Genomic DNA, 16,713 nt, shown 5'->3' with positions numbered 1-16,713 from the left:
TTGGTGTCTAGGAAAGCATGAAAGGTGGTTACTTAATTAGGACCTTACTCTCTGAGTAAGGGGAGCCTCCCACCTGCTTACCTGGCCAATTGTTCGATTACCTCTTATGAAGGGCTCAAGTTGCAAACACTAAGACCTGATTAACCAATATTAAGTCAATAGGTCTTCCACTGTAGTAGAGCTGCTAAGGCCTTTCTGATGTTGATTTGTCTCGGCTGGACACAGTGGTCAAGTTGCATCGGTGGGCTGGACCTCTCTATAGACATGAGATGTTGTAGGGTAAAGGTGGGGTTGGGCACCAATAACTGTTAGGTGAGGACCCAATGACGACTTTATTCCTACGGTTATACGGTGGGTCTGACTTAACTAAGAAATGGGACCAATAACTGTTAGGTGAGGTCTTCATGGCTTAGAGACCAAGTTACACTGCAACATGCTTGAGAAGCATTGTACAAGAGTTGTACACTCATCCATCTATGTGTCACCAATAACTGTTAGGTGAGGTGGCATGTAAATCGGTGGGACCGCAGTACCCACTAGAAACCCTAGTCGTGTGGGATTTTCGTTTCCCTACCAGGGGAGTGTGAGGGATTCGAGAAAATAGTGGGAGTTACATTTGTTCTAAAAGACCTTAGAACAGATTAGGATCAAGTACAAAAGTCTAACTAGAATCTTTACTCTCTACAGATACAATGTCGGCTTCAAACCCTTTGACCCGTATTCTTGAGACCAACCGACTGACCGGAACCAATTACAAAGACTGGCTTAGAAATCTCAAAATAGTTTTGGACTGTGAGAAGATAGGCTATATACTCGATTCAGATATCCCCACACTACCAGCACGTCCTACTGATGTTCAGCGTGAAATGCATAAAAAGTGGTTGGATGATGACATTAGAGTAAAATGCTATATGATGGCATCCATGTCTAATGAACTCCAATGCCAGCATAAAAATATAAAGACTGCTAGGGACATACTGGCACACCTGCAAGAGTTGTATGGTGAGCAGAGTCGCACAGCTCGTTTTGAAGTGTCCAAGAGGCTCTTCAAAGCGAAGATGCGCGAGGGGCAGTCTGTCCATGATCACGGTCTGACCATGATCAAGGACCTAGAGGAGCTTGAGAAGCTCGGTATGGACATGCACAAGGAATTGCAAGTGGATTTGATCCTACAGTCACTTCTTGATTCATTTGGTCAGTTTATAGTAAACTACCACATGAATAAGATTGAATGCACTAAGACTGAACTAATCAACATGTTGGTAACTGCTGAGGGAGCCTTGAAAGGTTCAAGGGGCAATGTCCTTGCTGCTGAGTTGACTTCTGGTTCCATGAGAAAGTCTACTTGGAAGAAAAAGAAGCCTGCAAAGAAGCAGAAGAAAGACAAGAAGCCAAAGAAGGAAGTTCAAAAGAAAAAGGCTAACGACAAAGGAAAATGTTTCCACTGCAATGTCGAAGGCCACTGGAAGAGAAACTGTCCTTCATACCTCGAGAGCCTGAAGAACAAGAAAGGTGACACACCTTCAGAAGGTATAGACTTGCTCATAATTGAAACTAATCTAACGGTTTCTTCTACTTCTAGTTGGGTTATAGATTCTGGTTCTAATGCTCATTTGTGCACTACCATGCAGGGTCTAAAGGAAAGTAGAAGGCTGGCGGAAGGTGCGGTAACCCTTCGGGTTGGCAACGGGGCAAAAGTTGCTGCTGTGGCTGTGGGCACCTACCATCTGCGACTACCATCTGGATTTAGTTTAATACTTAGAGACTGCTATTATGTACCTGTTGCTAGCAGAAATTTGATTTCTGTTTCATGTCTAGCACAGGAAGGTCATGTTTTTACATTTGACAAAGACTGCTGTTCTATTTATTTGAGAAATAAAATAGTCGCACGTGGTTTCATGATTGACAGTCTCTATCATTTACATATGGATGTATTTGTGAATGTTACCGAGCAAGATGTGAGTACCAAAGGATCCAAAAGATCCAGAGATGAGATAAACCAAAGATATTTGTGGCACCTCAGACTTGGCCATATTGGAGAGGATAGGATGAACAAAATGGATAAAGATGGGCTTCTCGGCTCATTGACTTCCGAGTCATATCCAGTTTGCGAGTCCTGTCTTCAAGGAAAAATGGCTAGACTGCCCTTTGTAGGACATGGGGAGAGGACCACTGAAATACTTACCCTAATACATACAGATGTATGTGGCCCATTCGATGTGCTAGCCAGGGGACGTTATTCTTACTTCATTACCTTTACCGATGATTATTCACGGTATGGGTATGTGTATCTTATGAGACACAAGTCTGACTCTTTTGAAAAGTTCAAAGAGTTCAAGAATGAAGTAGAAAAACAAACTGGAAAACCACTTAAGGCTCTTCGATCAGATCGAGGAGGAGAATACCTTAGTAGAGAATTCCGGGACTATCTAAAAGAAAACGGCATAGTCTCACAATGGACACCTCCGGGTACACCTCAACTCAATTGGGGTGTCAGAGAGGAGGAATCGGACCCTATTGGATATGGTCAGGTCCATGATGAGCTTCACTGATTTACCTATGTTCCTTTGGGGAGATGCCTTACTCACAGCGATTTATTTATTGAATAGAGTTCCCTCTAAATCCGTTCCTACCACACCGTATGAGATATGGCATGGTAAGAAACCAAGTCTGGGTCATCTCAAGATTTGGGGATGTCCGGCCCACGTCAAGCGACTACAGGCGGACAAGTTAGAGGCTAGGACCATAAGTGCTCGTTTTATAGGATATCCTAAAGAGTCATTAGGATACAATTTCTACATCTCAGAGGATCACAATGTGTTTGTGAGCCGTCATGCCATCTTCTTGGAAAATCAGTTTATCCTTGATAGAGGCAGTGGGAGGAAAATTGAGCTTGAAGAGAAAGTCCCTGAAAAGCAACGAGTCATGGATCCTATAGAACCCATTCATAAAAAGCCAGTGCACGATGTCCCTCAACCACCTCGTAGATCTAGTAGGGTCTCTCATCCTCCCGATAGATACTTAGGTATACTAGAAGAGGATACCGAGGAAATGTTCCTAGTGGGAGATAGGGATCACATACAGGATCCCAAAACCTACAACGAGGCGATATCTGATATCGATTCCGAGAAATGGCTGGAAGCTATGAAGTCAGAGTTAGACTCCATGCATTCCAACCAAGTCTGGACCTTAGTAGATCCACCAGAAGGTATTGTACCTATTGGATGCAAATGGATCTACAAAAGGAAGATAGGTTCGGATGGAGAGGTAGAGACCTATAAGGCAAGGCTTGTGGCGAAAGGGTATAGTCAACGCGAAGGCATTGACTATCAGGAGACCTTTTCACCTGTAGCCATGCTAAAATCCATCCGAACATTGCTTGCCATTGCAGCATTTCATGATTATGAAATCTGGCAGATGGATGTGAAAACTGCTTTCCTGAATGGATATCTTGATGAAGATATCTATATGGAACAGCCTTTGGGTTTCACTTCCAGTGATGGAGATCACAAGGTCTGCAAGCTGCAAAGGTCCATCTATGGACTAAAGCAAGCATCTCGAAGTTGGAACACTCGTTTCGATGATGCAATCAAAACGTTTGATTTCATCAAAAACGAAGAGGAACCGTGTGTTTACAAAAAGGTTAGTGGGAGTGCTGTCGTTTTTCTCGTACTGTACGTAGATGACATTCTCCTGATTGGGAATGATATTTCCATGCTAACCTCGGTCAAGGTCTGGTTGTCAAAAGAATTCTCCATGAAAGACCTTGGGGAAGCATCCTATATTTTGGGAATAAAGGTCTATAAGAGATAGATCTAAAAGGATGCTTGGCCTTTCACAGAAGATGTACATAGAGGAGGTGCTGAAGAGGTTCAGCATGGAAAACTCCAAGAGGGGTCTCTTACCCCTAAGGCATGGAATTCATCTCTCCAAGAAGATGTGCCCCAACACATCTGAAGAGATTCAACGCATGAGCAAGATTCCTTATGCATCGGCAATAGGAAGCCTCATGTATGCCATGTTATGTACACGACCTGATATAGCTCTTGCTGTGAGTGTCACAAGCAGATATCAGTCGAATCCAGGTGAAGAACACTGGACAGCTGTGAAGAATATTCTTAAGTACTTGAGAAGAACTAAAGATTTATTCTTGGTTTTTGGAGGATCATCAGAGTTAAAGGTAGAAGGGTACACAGATTCAGACTTCATGACTGATGTCGATGACAGGAAGTCAACATCTGGATATGTGTTCTTGTGCAATGGTGGTACGGTAAATTGGAAGAGTTCTAAACAACCGATCATTGCTGATTCTACTATGGAAGCTGAATACATCGCCGCCTCTGAAGCTGCTAAGGAAGGCTTTTGGTTCAAGAAATTCATTGCAGAGTTGGACGTGATGACATCAGATGCCATAACACTCTACTGCGATAATAATGGCGCCATAGCCCTTGCTAAGGAGCCAAGGTCTCATCAGAAGTCTAAGCATATAGAGCGGCGCTTTCACCTCATACGCGACTATGTGGAGAAGAAATATGTAGAGGTGCAGAGAGTAGACTCCGCGGATAACGTGGCGGACCCGTTCACTAAGCAGCTGAGTCAGCAAAAGACTGAAGCCCACCTTGAGAAGATGGGCCTAAGATATATGACCAATTGGCTTTAGTGCAAGTGGGAGATTGTTAGATGTATGCCCTAGAAGCCAATCTGGCTGACACATTATTAATTCTAGGGACATAATTTTGTACTTGACTATTTATTATTGAATAAATAAAAGGCATCTTTTCATTCATATTGTTTATGTGTCTATGAATCGTCCAAGGAATTAATAAGATGATGATACATATTCTCAAGAGTTGAGAATTTGAGCCATGTATCATTGGTGATTAATTTCTAAATGCTCCTGATCAATGGATCATCACGAGGACGGTGATCGATCCGATCAGTGCACAGATCACTTTCCTTCTGGATGGACGAGACTTGAGTCCACAGTGTAGGGACACTGAAGTGATAGTGCAGGTGCTTGTTAGAGAACAAGGGTACTGAGCGTGACCAAGACAAGAAGTCACTTGGATGTCTATCCACTCGTCAGTGACTTGCTTGATGTTGCAGTAGTGTGACTGGTCCTTTGACCTGCGGTGCTTCGGCTACTCACAGTGAGGTTATTGTAGTTTGACTGCACACATACATGGTCTCTAGCCATATGGGTCCATGCAGTATAGATTGGCTGCAGTAGGTTCACTGTAGGAGTAGGGTATGCACCTATAAGGAATCTATCGACCTTGATAGAAGAGGAGTGATCCTATGTGATTTGTTAGACTGAGTTCTAAGACCTTGGCCAGGGCAGTAATATAAAGTGGAAAAAGAGTTTTCCACTATCGAACTCAAGTCGAATAAATCTTGACATATGACAGACGATGGGGTTTGACGAGTTGTCCATGACCTCCGTCCTGTAGGGATCCACGATAGTAGGACTGTATCACATGTTAACTGCACCTAGAGGTTCATCATTCCATTCTGCTGGGTAGCTACTACATGCTGCTAGGTGTCACTGGTGGATGGTGGGACTCATAGGGATTATCTTGATGATCGATAAATCCTAACGAGTTGAGTTGGAATCGTTCCAACCCATTGAAAGGAGTTTTCAATGATATTGAGATAGAGATCACAATATATCTCACTACCAGTCAGAATAGAACCTATGGGGTCACACACACTAGAAGTATTGACCGATCCGATGGTTGAATAGTGATTATGAATCACGAGTAATCAATTCGATTGATATTCGGTTGAAGAAGGAACAAAGGGAATTAATCAATTGGACTTAAACACAAATCCTACTTCGGGTAGGATTCCTAGAGTCCTAATTGGATTAGGACTGGGAATCCTAGTTGGAGTAGGACTGGGATTCCTACTTGGAATACGATTCCTACAATCCTAATGAGATTAGGAATTTTAAATCAAAATCGGATTCCTACTTGAAGTAGGATTCCTAGAAATCCTAATTGGATTAGGACTTCGGATTCAAATAGAGTCCTAATTGGATTAGGACTAAAATTAAAATACATCCTAATTGGATTAGGATTCCTTAAGTCCAAATTAATTATTAATCTAATGAATCAACATGACTCCTAATTGGATTAGGATTGAAGAGTTCAATTGAGCCATGATTCATTCAAGTCCCAATTGGATTAGGACTAGCATAGATTGAACCCAATTTGGCCAATCCTAATTAGATTAGGATTAAACCATGAAAGAGGGACCTAATCCTCTTTGGAAGAGGATTAGGCTAACCAAGTAAGAGGGGCATCAGCCCCTCTCCACTTGATTAGGTGCGACATGAAGAGAGAGGGGGCCGGCGCCCCCTCTTGGAAAGTTGTCAAGGGCTCCTAACTTGTAGGAGCCCTTCATCCTTATTAAAGGAGGACTAGGGCCGGCGCCCTAGTGGAATCCTTTTCCTCCTCTTCAAGCCGTGGAAGCCCCCTTCCCTCCTCTTGGTTCAGCCGCAAGCAAAGGGAGAAGAAAAGCCAAGAGTTGGCGGCTTCCTTTCCCTTCCCTTCCTTCATCCAACGCAAGGAACAACAGAAGGCTGCGTAGGGGCTCATCTTCTTCCTCTTCTTCATCCTTCTTCTTCCTCCTTCTAAGCACAATCAAGAGTTGATTGAGAGGGAGGACATCAGCCATCAAAGCTATCTCTGCAAGGGAGCTAGCACCCCGGTGAGATAGAAAGCTTGGATCGGATCCTGCTTCGTGTGGATACCCGTAGAGGCCGGACGTTTGAACGGCTTCAAGCGAACCCTCTTCCAAAACCACGAATTCAGATTTGCGGTGATCATCTACCCGCGCAAGGTGAAGATTTGATCTTCCTAATAGTTTTAAAAGTTTTAATTCTTACCTAATTACGAAAGGTCTCGAAACAACGTTCATGCGATGAACGTCGAACCCGTGCATGCCGATTCCGCTGCCATCTGAAAAATTTTTGAAATATCAGCGGCATGGGCGGGTTCCCAACATGATACACTGTCTAAATTAATTAAAAGAGATTCTGTGATTGGTTTGCCAAAGCTGAAATTTGGAAAAAATAAAATTTATAGAGCATGTCAATTTCGCAAACAATCTAGAAGTTCTTTTAAGTCTATAAACTGTGTTTATACTACTAGGACTTTTGAGCTACATCACATGGACCTCTTTGGACCAACTAAGACCACAAGCCTTAGTGGAAAGAAGTATGGTCTAGTGATAGTAGATGATTTTTCTAGATATACATGGATCATATTTTTAGCTCATAAAGATGAAACATTTTCAGTGTTTAAGAAATTCCATAAGGAAGTAACTAATGTAAAAAAATACTTCAGTTATAGCTATTAGGAGTGATCATGGAACAGAATTTGCAAATCATCTCTTTGAAAAATTTTGTAGTAAAAAGGGCATAACTCATAATTTTTCTGCACCTAGGACTTCACAACAAAATGGAGTAGTAGAAAGAAAGAATAGAATCCTATAAGAAATGGCTAGGACCATGTTGTGTAAAAGTGATCTTCCAAAGTATTTTTGGGCTAAAGCTATTAACACATCATGTTATATTCTAAATAGAGTTTTGTTGAGACCAATTATAAAGAAAACACCTTATGAACTTTGGAGAGATAGAAAATCCAAAGTAAACTACTTTCATGTTTTTTGGTTGTAAGTATTTCATTCATAATAATGGTAAAGATAACTTAGGCAAATTTGATTCCAAATTTGATGAAGGTATCTTTTTGGAATACTCTACATCAAGTAGAGCAAATAGAGTCTTCAACAAAAGAACTCTTGTTGTTGAAGAATCTATTTATGTTATTTTTGATGAGACTAATGATGCTTCTTCTAGCAAGGGAGTAGCTTTTGATGATGATGCAAGGATACTTGAAGAAAAGTTGGAAGATATGATCTTGCAAGAGGATGAACCGAAGCAAATTGAAGAGACTTCAACAAGCCAAGAGGTAATTGCTGATCATTGGCTTACAAAGACTTGGAGATATGCCTACGGTCATCCTAAAGAGTTAATCTTAGATGATTCATCTCAACCTGTTAGAACTAGAGCTTCTCTTAGGAACATAAATAATCATCTTGCATTCGTATCACATTTAGAACCTACAAACATTGAAGAAGCTAAAAATGATGTAAATTGGCTAAATGTTATGCAAGAGGAGCTTAACCAATTTACAAGAAATAATGTATGGAACTTAGTTGAAAGACCCTCTAAACACTCAATAATTGGAACTAAATGGATGTATAAAAATAAGCTTGATGAAAATTGAGTTGTGATTACTAATAAGGCTAGACTAGTAGCAAAGGGCTATAATCAAGAAGAAGGTATAAACTTTGATGAGACCTTTGCTCCTGTGGCTAGACTAGAGGCAATTAGATTGTTACTAGCATTTACAAGTGCTGATCCAAAGATTGATTTAAAGATTAATTTTGATGATCACAAAACCTTGAAGTATAATTACTAATGTTTGTGTTGCAAGAAGAAAGATAATTTGTTTTTGCAAGGAACATAGCAAGTTGGAAAAATACAAGAATGCCTCAAAAGCTCTTAAGAAAAGTTGAAAGAAAGCCATACTTCATTGGCCTAAGGTTCAAGTTCAAAGGATTCAAGTTGGAGGAGCAAACTCTAAGAAAAATTCAAAAGAGCAGTCATCGAGTCGACTCCTGAAAGTTTAGAGTCGACTCTGGCATTTTGGAGTTTCAAGAAACAGTGCTCGAGTCAACTCCTACTGTTCATGAGCCAACTTTTAGAGAAAAGATAGAAAGACAGAACAATAGATTTTAGACCTTGTTAGCGAGTCGACTCCAAAAGATCGCAAGTCGACTCCGATGCTTGGCGAGTCGACTTCCAGTTTGTCCGAATCGACTTCTAAAGGAAAACAATCTAAATGGTAGAGAATCAGTTTTGGAGACCCTGTGAACGAGTCGACTCTATATGTTCCAGAGTCGTCTTCTAAATCATCCGAGTCGACTTCTAGTTTGGCCGAGTCGACTCGTGAAAGAAATACAAAAAGTTGGATTTCTGGAACCTTGAGAACGAGCCGACCCCTAGATGCCCGAGTCGTCTCTAGCTGTTGGCGAGTCGACTCCAGTTTGGTCCGAGTCGATCCCAGAACAAGGCATGCACTTTAATTCAAATTTGGAACAGTAGCCGAGTCGGCTACAGTAAAGTGCGAGTCGACTCCAGTAACAGCCGAGTCGGCTCCAGATCGTGCGAGTCGACTCCGATCCCAACGGATACATTGTCAGAATGTGCAGATGGATCATAACGGCTCTATTTTTGTCTCTAACAGCTAGATCTTTGTTCCCACGCCATCCAAAGCTATAAAATCGAGGGGAGAGCTAGGAAAGAAGTTAAGGAAGTGGAAGAGAACACATGGGAAAGAGATTTCAAGAGAAACCTTCCAAAAGCACAAAAGGGCTATTCATAGCAAAAGAAAGAGAAGAAGAGCATCCGAGTGAATCTCAAAGCTTCCTCTCCAACTGTGTGCTGCCTCAGTGATCCTCTACCTCGTGCGAAATCAGAAGAGGGTCAAGTAAAGAAGAAGCCGAGTTCCTTCATCTACAAACTTGTTTGAGGGATTCTTCTCTTAACTCTATTTGTTTATATTTGTTATATCTGCTTGTTGAGAAGCTTGTATTTGTTTTAAACTCCTATTCTAACATCTTGCACTACCAGAAAATAAGCGTATAGTGACGGAAAACTAGTGACGGCCCGTTATCAGTCACTATTTGTGACGGATTAGTGACAGACAGAAATTTGGTCACCGTGGTGTGAACTTAGTGACAGATTAGTGACAGACTGGTCACAAAATACGCGGATAGCATGAGCGCTAAAACTTAGTGACCACCGGAGTGACGGGATATCTGTCACAAAACTGGTAACCGAAATTGCAACGAGATAGTGACAAATTCAGCCGTCACAAAAATCGTAACCTAAGTGTTTATAAATTTTTAAAAGATTATTTTTGGCAGTAACGGATTATTGACAAAAATTTCCGTCACCAAATTTCATTTGTAATTCCAAAAATATAAAAAATATTATTTTTGAGTAGTTATAATTAAAAAAAAAAAGTAAAAAGAGGGAAACCTAAAATGAAACTAAGTGTCAGCCCCCCGCCCAAATCACCCTCCCCTGCCCAAATAACCCTCCTCTCCCCCCCAAACCCTAAACCCTGCAGTCGGCCCCCCACCCCCCATCCCCCATCCCTAACCGCTGCGGCCGCCAACCACCCCCCCCCCCCCCCCCCGGCGATCCCTAACCCCTCCTCCTCCTCCCTAACCCAAATCCAACAAATTCCTAACCGGAAGACCGTCCACGCGCCGCTCTACCTTCCGACCTTCTCTCTCTCTCGCTGGGAGCCATGGCGACATTCTCGTGGGCATCCTTCCGGTTCCGCACCGGCTGATGAAACTCCTTTATAAGAGCCCGGAGGTTAAGGTTGTGGCGATGGATTGGATTCTGAGGCACCATGGTGTTGGGCTTGGATCGATTCTATTGCTTCTCTTCTCTAAATGCTCTTCGTGGTTAGTTTTTTTTCGAAGCTTTCTATCTATATATCTTCTATCGAAATTCATTCAAGAAACTTCAATTTTCAGATAGAAGGAAAGGATTAGCAAAAAGAGTTGATCTTGTTCTGAAAATATTGTTATATTTTTTGTAACATAAATAAATGTCCTTTTAATATTTTGCATTATTCTCTTATCGACTTTGATTGCTGGCTATCATCAGAAAAAAAGAAAAAAAACATTGATTAATGATTGCTGGCTCTACCAGTTGCTTGCACTGTCTGAATTTTGCTATAGCAGTTCTCATTTGATGTAATTGTAATATTTTGTGCCATTTTAATATCTAGATTCCCTTTCTACTTAAAATCTCTTTTGATATTTTGATGTAATATTTTGTGCCAGTTCTTATTCTGTTCATTCTTTTGATACTATATGTGAAATTTGGCGATTGCCTTCTTTTGTGGCACGCTGGTCCAGAATCAATAGCTCACCAAATTTGTTAAAGGTATGAGATGGTCTGTTATGGCATAAATAATAAAATAGTAAACTAGACTAGAATTTTCCATGTTCTTCTTGAAGTTCTTTTTTTTCCTGATGTTCTTCTAGGAGTTTGATGAGAATTTCTTTCACAACCTCTTTTTACATTGTGGAGGCATATATGATTTTGGTTATTTTGGACAGAGATTCTGTTTCTACATATGTAGGCTGTGTTAAGATGATCTTTCTCATCAAGTTTCTTTAGATGAATTGGTCCTTTTTGTTTTCTTTCATTTGCCGTTTAATTGAGTGAATTTCTGCGCTTCTCTACCTGTGGTACCACTCTATGATTGTTTATTATTTGAGTCTGCATGTATATAACTTTTGGAATTCTAGCTCCTTGTATTGACCTTCATGTTGTTATGATTGACTGATTTCCATCTATTGGCTCTAAATATCAGGATTACTTGAAATTATTTGAGGTTCCTTTCACTCTGGAGGGTTCTAGTCGTTCTTTTTGTGGTTTCTAGTTTGAACATCAAGATTATGGGGGCCATCTGTTGTGTGGCTGCTCCAAGGAAGAAACCTTTGTTTTCCTGTTACAAGATGAGCGGCAGTCATCTGCTTATAAGAATGCTGGATGCTCCTCTAGATGGAGCTTTCTACATGGCAACTGAACTCATACAATGGATGTTTTCGACAACCATTCTGAGTTTTCTCATCACAACAGTGGGAATATTGACTCAGAATTTAAGCATCGCATAGAAACAGATCATGAAGGTCTTCTAGCTGGGAAGACACCAGTAGCAGCTTCTCAGGCACTCAGACAACTGAAGTCTCCTGATTAATTGAGCATTGGTTGTAGCTCCAAAGTGGCTGCTGAAGGTAAAATATTTGGATTGTGTTCTATATTTAGGGAAAACATTCTTGTGCTGAGAAGCTTTTAGCTATAGAATTTTCTAATAGTTACATAATGTTTTACAATATGAAGAAATGCTGTTATAAATAAAATTTTTACTCCAATTTAACAAAATAACAGAGCGGCCCTTACCTTTAACTCATGAAAGAATTTACAAATCAGTAGATTCCAGAACTTAGAAGTGATTTTCACTGACGCAAGCTGTGGCATATAGTATGGATTTCTTCTAATCCATACAGCTCATGTCTAGAAAGAGACTGCACGAGTTCCACTTATAAATGTCAAATTATTTCCAGTCAGTTGTTCAGGCTCGTCAAATTATGACATGATCCTCTTTATATGGTAAATACTATCATAATCTATCGTACCTAGGAAATTTTGAAGAGTGTAGCTGGATAACTAATCATGTTCAATACTCTTCTTAACTTGTTTCTGTAGAATAATAAAGTTTCTGCTGCAATTTTAGTGGATAAATGTTTCATGTTAATGCAATCAATGCTGCATAGAGGGTATAATTTTCATGCATTCTTTGCATAATTCCTCATCTAATATTCTTATTCTTGTAACAGATGGATCCATCAGAAGAAATTTACCCTTCAATGTGAGCTGGAATAAAATGGAGACATTTATTAGATATTCCTATTCATTCTTTGCTGTTAATTTTCATGATTGATGCTCAATTAAGTTTGCTTTGATTTTAACATTGCATTCTTTTAACCTAGCATAGGAAAGAGACTCCAGTAGATCACAAGTAATTGCACCATGTATTGAGCCATCAATTTCTCCATCTACATCGGCTTCTAAAGCAGGCCCATCATCTTTGAAGACAAGCCAAACATCAAGTATGATATCAAGACTACTCTCTGATAACAGAGTTCCACCTGTCAAATCTTTAAATGAGGACAGCTCTCTTGAAGGAAGGCAGTCTTTTGTTCTTCCAGGCACTGACTTATCCAATGATGGATCCCAGATTCCCAGGTTGGGTCTTTTGATGTTTGGCCTTCAGTTGATATCTCTAAATTAATGTCCTCTTCCCAAGGAGAGACATGGTCATTTGGAAGCGGACACTCAAGTTACTGCACCAACAAACTTGCAAATTCAAGCACTCAGCTTTCATCAACTTCCCTTTATTCTGATTCACAAATGTGCAGAGTATGCTCAAAGGTATTGAATGATAGATCTTTGTGGAGTAGCCAGAAACTGGTTCTGAACAAAGAGATATCTGTAGTGGCTATTCTGGTCTGTGGGCATGTCTTCCATGCAAACTGTTTGGAAATTATGATGCATGCGACTGAAGTTTGACCCATCTTGTCCAGTCTGCATGAATGGTGAGAAATTTGTATTGAAACTAGTGGAGAGAACCAATTGGAAGATAAGAAGCAGGATCTCGAGGAGCCAAGTTGCCAGCATTGATGTTGATTGTGATTCTAGTTCTGCTGATTATGCTTCATTATGATTGTTTTTGTTTTAGATGATAGGTCTTTGTATTTCTAGGAGGAATGAAATTTCTGTTGATCTCTATGACATACTTTTGGATTTTGATTTTGATGGATTTAGAACATGTTGATGCCTATTTTGAATGACATGTTAAATGACTTTTGCGTAATGTTGAATGCCTTTGCTATTAATGATATTATTATTATGAGCCAATCAATATACCAAATGTACCAGGTTATTGGAATGTAATCAGTGACCAAATTTGGTTACTGAATTGTTTATCAAGTATTGTGACGAGCAGCCAGAAACTTAGTGACAAGATTTTGGTTACTAAAAATTGATTTTGCTCAGTGAGTTGACAAATTGGTGACGGTAACTTTGTCACTAGGTCAGTGACGGGATTAATGACAAATTTAGTAACAAAAGTTGTGACCATGTTTGTGACGACTAAATTTGTCACTGAAGGTTGTGATAGATCAGTGACCAAATTTGTGATCGAATTCTGTAACAAAATCAGTGACCAAGTTACCTTGTCACTACCTTAGTGACTGGTTAGTGACGGAAAATACATAATTTTTTAAATTTTTAATGTTTGGATTTGTAACGGCTTAGTGACGGCGATTCTGTTATGGAGTTTAGTGACGGGAATCACCGCCGTCACTAAAAATTTAGTGACGCGTGTTTTTGTAACCAATTCAGTGACGGAAGCTCCGGTCACAAATTCCGTATTAGTAACCGGAAACACGATATAGTGACGGGATTGCCCGTCACTATACGCGTGTTTTCTAGTAGTGTTGTAACTTGATTCAATCAAGGAATTGAATCAAGGGGTTAAAGGTTGTTGGTGAGCCAGTGAAAACCAACGTTGTAGGTTGTAGTTGGTAATCCGAAAAAACCAACTGGGCTGGATTGTGAGCCCGTAAAAACAATCAGATTGGTTCTAATCGGTGAGCCTGTGAAAACCGACCGAGTTCGTTGTGATCTCGTGAAAATAACAAGTTAGGTTGTGAGCTTGTAAAACAATCGGCTGTAATATGAGGGATTATAGTGAAATTTCCAAGAGGTCTTGGGGAGTGGATGTAGGTGCTTGGGTGCACCGAACCACTATATATTTTTGTGTTTGTGATGCCTTATCTCTTATGTTTCATGCCTTACACTCATACTTGATTGTGTAATATCTTTAGCTTTGTTTTCTATTGATTATAAGTGATTGTTTAGAATTTGCTTAGCTTCCACTTCATTCTTACCATTCACATAGATTAAAACATACAACTATAAATTAATTTTAGATCAATTGCACCCTAAAGCCATAGTATAATTGCTCTAGCTTAATTTTTCACTGCTTTACTTGTAATTGCCTAGAGCTTAAGTAAATAACATCTTATCATTCTGCTGCATTCAATTCAAAGTTAATTAGGGAACATAATTTTTAGAAAATCTAATTCACCCCCTTTTTGGGTTGTCACCTTGGGCAAGAAGTGGTATCAGAGCAGGTGCTCTAAGGTTAATTGTTGATAAACCTCCACTATTTAATGGCATAAACTACACACATTGGAAAGCACGCATGCGCATTTTTATTCAAGCACATGATTATGATTTATGGAGTATCATAGTCAATGGTCCACACACAAACACTAATTATGATAAGAAAATGGCTCAGCAAAATTCAAAAGCCATGAATGTACTATACTGTGCATTAGATTATAGTGAACTTAATAGTATATCTTTTTGCATAACTGCTAAGAAAATTTGTAATATGTTTGAAGTTAAATATGAATGCACTAACATTTTTAGTGAATCTGAAACTAGCTCTGAAGAAGAAGAACAGCAAACTGAAATTAAAAATCTTTGCTTTGTGGGATATGAAGATGAGGTATGTATTAGAACACAAAGAGATTTCTCATTCAAAGATGAAGTATATGCCGAAACTCAATCTGATTTTACATTTGATGAACTTCATGATGCCTTTTCTGATTTGTATTTAAAGTATAAGAAACTTATGTGTAAGAACAAGAACTTGAAGAATGAAAATCAAATCCTAATAGATGAAAAACTAAAACTAACTAATAAAACTGAAATCTTAATTGAGAAAAATAAAGAACTATATCAGAAAAGCCAACTTCTCACTGAAAGCCATGATAAACTTAAGAAAAATAATGAATTGCTTTCAGAAGATAACAGAAGATTAACTAAAGAAGTTGACAAATTAAAATCTGTTGTTGAAAGATTTACTTTGAGCTCTGAAAAGTTGAACCTAATGATAAATAATTAAATAGCTGAATTTGATAAAGTTGGATTGGGATATCAACCTTGGTACACCCAAAAATCTTTCAAGAATATGTCTGTTAAAATAATTTCTAATTATTTTAAAATAGATTCTTATAATGCTGATAAACAGGAACAAAAGCTATGCAAAATCTCTTCTGTTGTTCCTAAATCTGTACATTACAAATTTGATGAACCTAAAAGGTAAAAACAGAAAACTGAAGGTTTATCTACTACTCATGTTAAATCTATGTTTGTTAAATTTAATAAGAGAATGCAGAAATACACTCTTTGTAATCCTAAAATCTGCAGGCCTGTGGACAAAATAGCTTTTAAGAAAATATGGATTCCAAAAGGATCAATAATAGCTAACCTGCAAGGATCCAAAAGAGCTTGGGTTTCTAAGTTGAAAACGTGAATATTTTATGCAGGTATGTTTAGCACTCAAGGCTCCAACAAAAGTGTTAATTTGAACATTGGGTGCTCTAGACATATATTAAAGAATAAAACTTAAAATATACTTAAGAAAAGTAATTGAAATGAAAAGAATAATGTAATTAGTAATCCTTGCATCTCATCGTTCTCTTTGCCTTAGAATCTGATTAAAACATGAATTGCAAGTATTAATTAATTTTGTGATATAGGTAATATTTTTAAAAATATAATCAAATCATTTCATTTTATAGTATGCTTTACTTATTGTTGGATAAGTTGCTAAACGATTAATTAATTTATTAAGAATAACTCTATGAATTCTCTATATGTTTGATTGAGAGTTTTTTATCCATGGTATTATCTTTTATTGATCATAGACATGAGAATGTATACTTCCTATACCTTTGAATATATGCACTATGAATACCAAGACTAAAGAAACCACTTTTGGCATATAAAATCAACTCATGCTAGTATGTACTTAATCTCAAAAGATCTTGTCATTGGCTTACTTAGATTAATTTCTGTAAGGTCAAAGTTTGCTATGCATGTCATCTAGGAAAACAAACTAGAATCATTTCTAAATCTGAAAACATTGTTTCCACCTCTTAGTCTTTGAAATTCTCCACAAGAACTTATTTAGATCTCTA

The 16,713-nt window shown here is 38.9% G+C and overlaps 1 long non-coding RNA gene across 1 annotated transcript; it reads left to right on the top strand.

Moving 5' to 3' along the window:
• The first annotated feature begins 10,236 nt into the window (after positions 1-10,236).
• LOC113462783 lies at positions 10,237-13,532 on the top strand. Its single transcript, XR_005509412.1, has 2 exons — positions 10,237-10,548; positions 11,469-13,532. It is a non-coding gene; the product is annotated as an uncharacterized LOC113462783 (long non-coding RNA).
• The last annotated feature ends 3,181 nt before the right edge of the window (positions 13,533-16,713 follow it).

This window comes from Phoenix dactylifera, unplaced genomic scaffold (assembly GCF_009389715.1).
Source record: "Phoenix dactylifera cultivar Barhee BC4 unplaced genomic scaffold, palm_55x_up_171113_PBpolish2nd_filt_p 001005F, whole genome shotgun sequence".
Taxonomy (NCBI): domain Eukaryota; kingdom Viridiplantae; phylum Streptophyta; class Magnoliopsida; order Arecales; family Arecaceae; genus Phoenix; species Phoenix dactylifera.
Note: the sequence above shows the minus strand (reverse complement) of the source record. Positions and strands in the feature narration are given on the sequence as shown.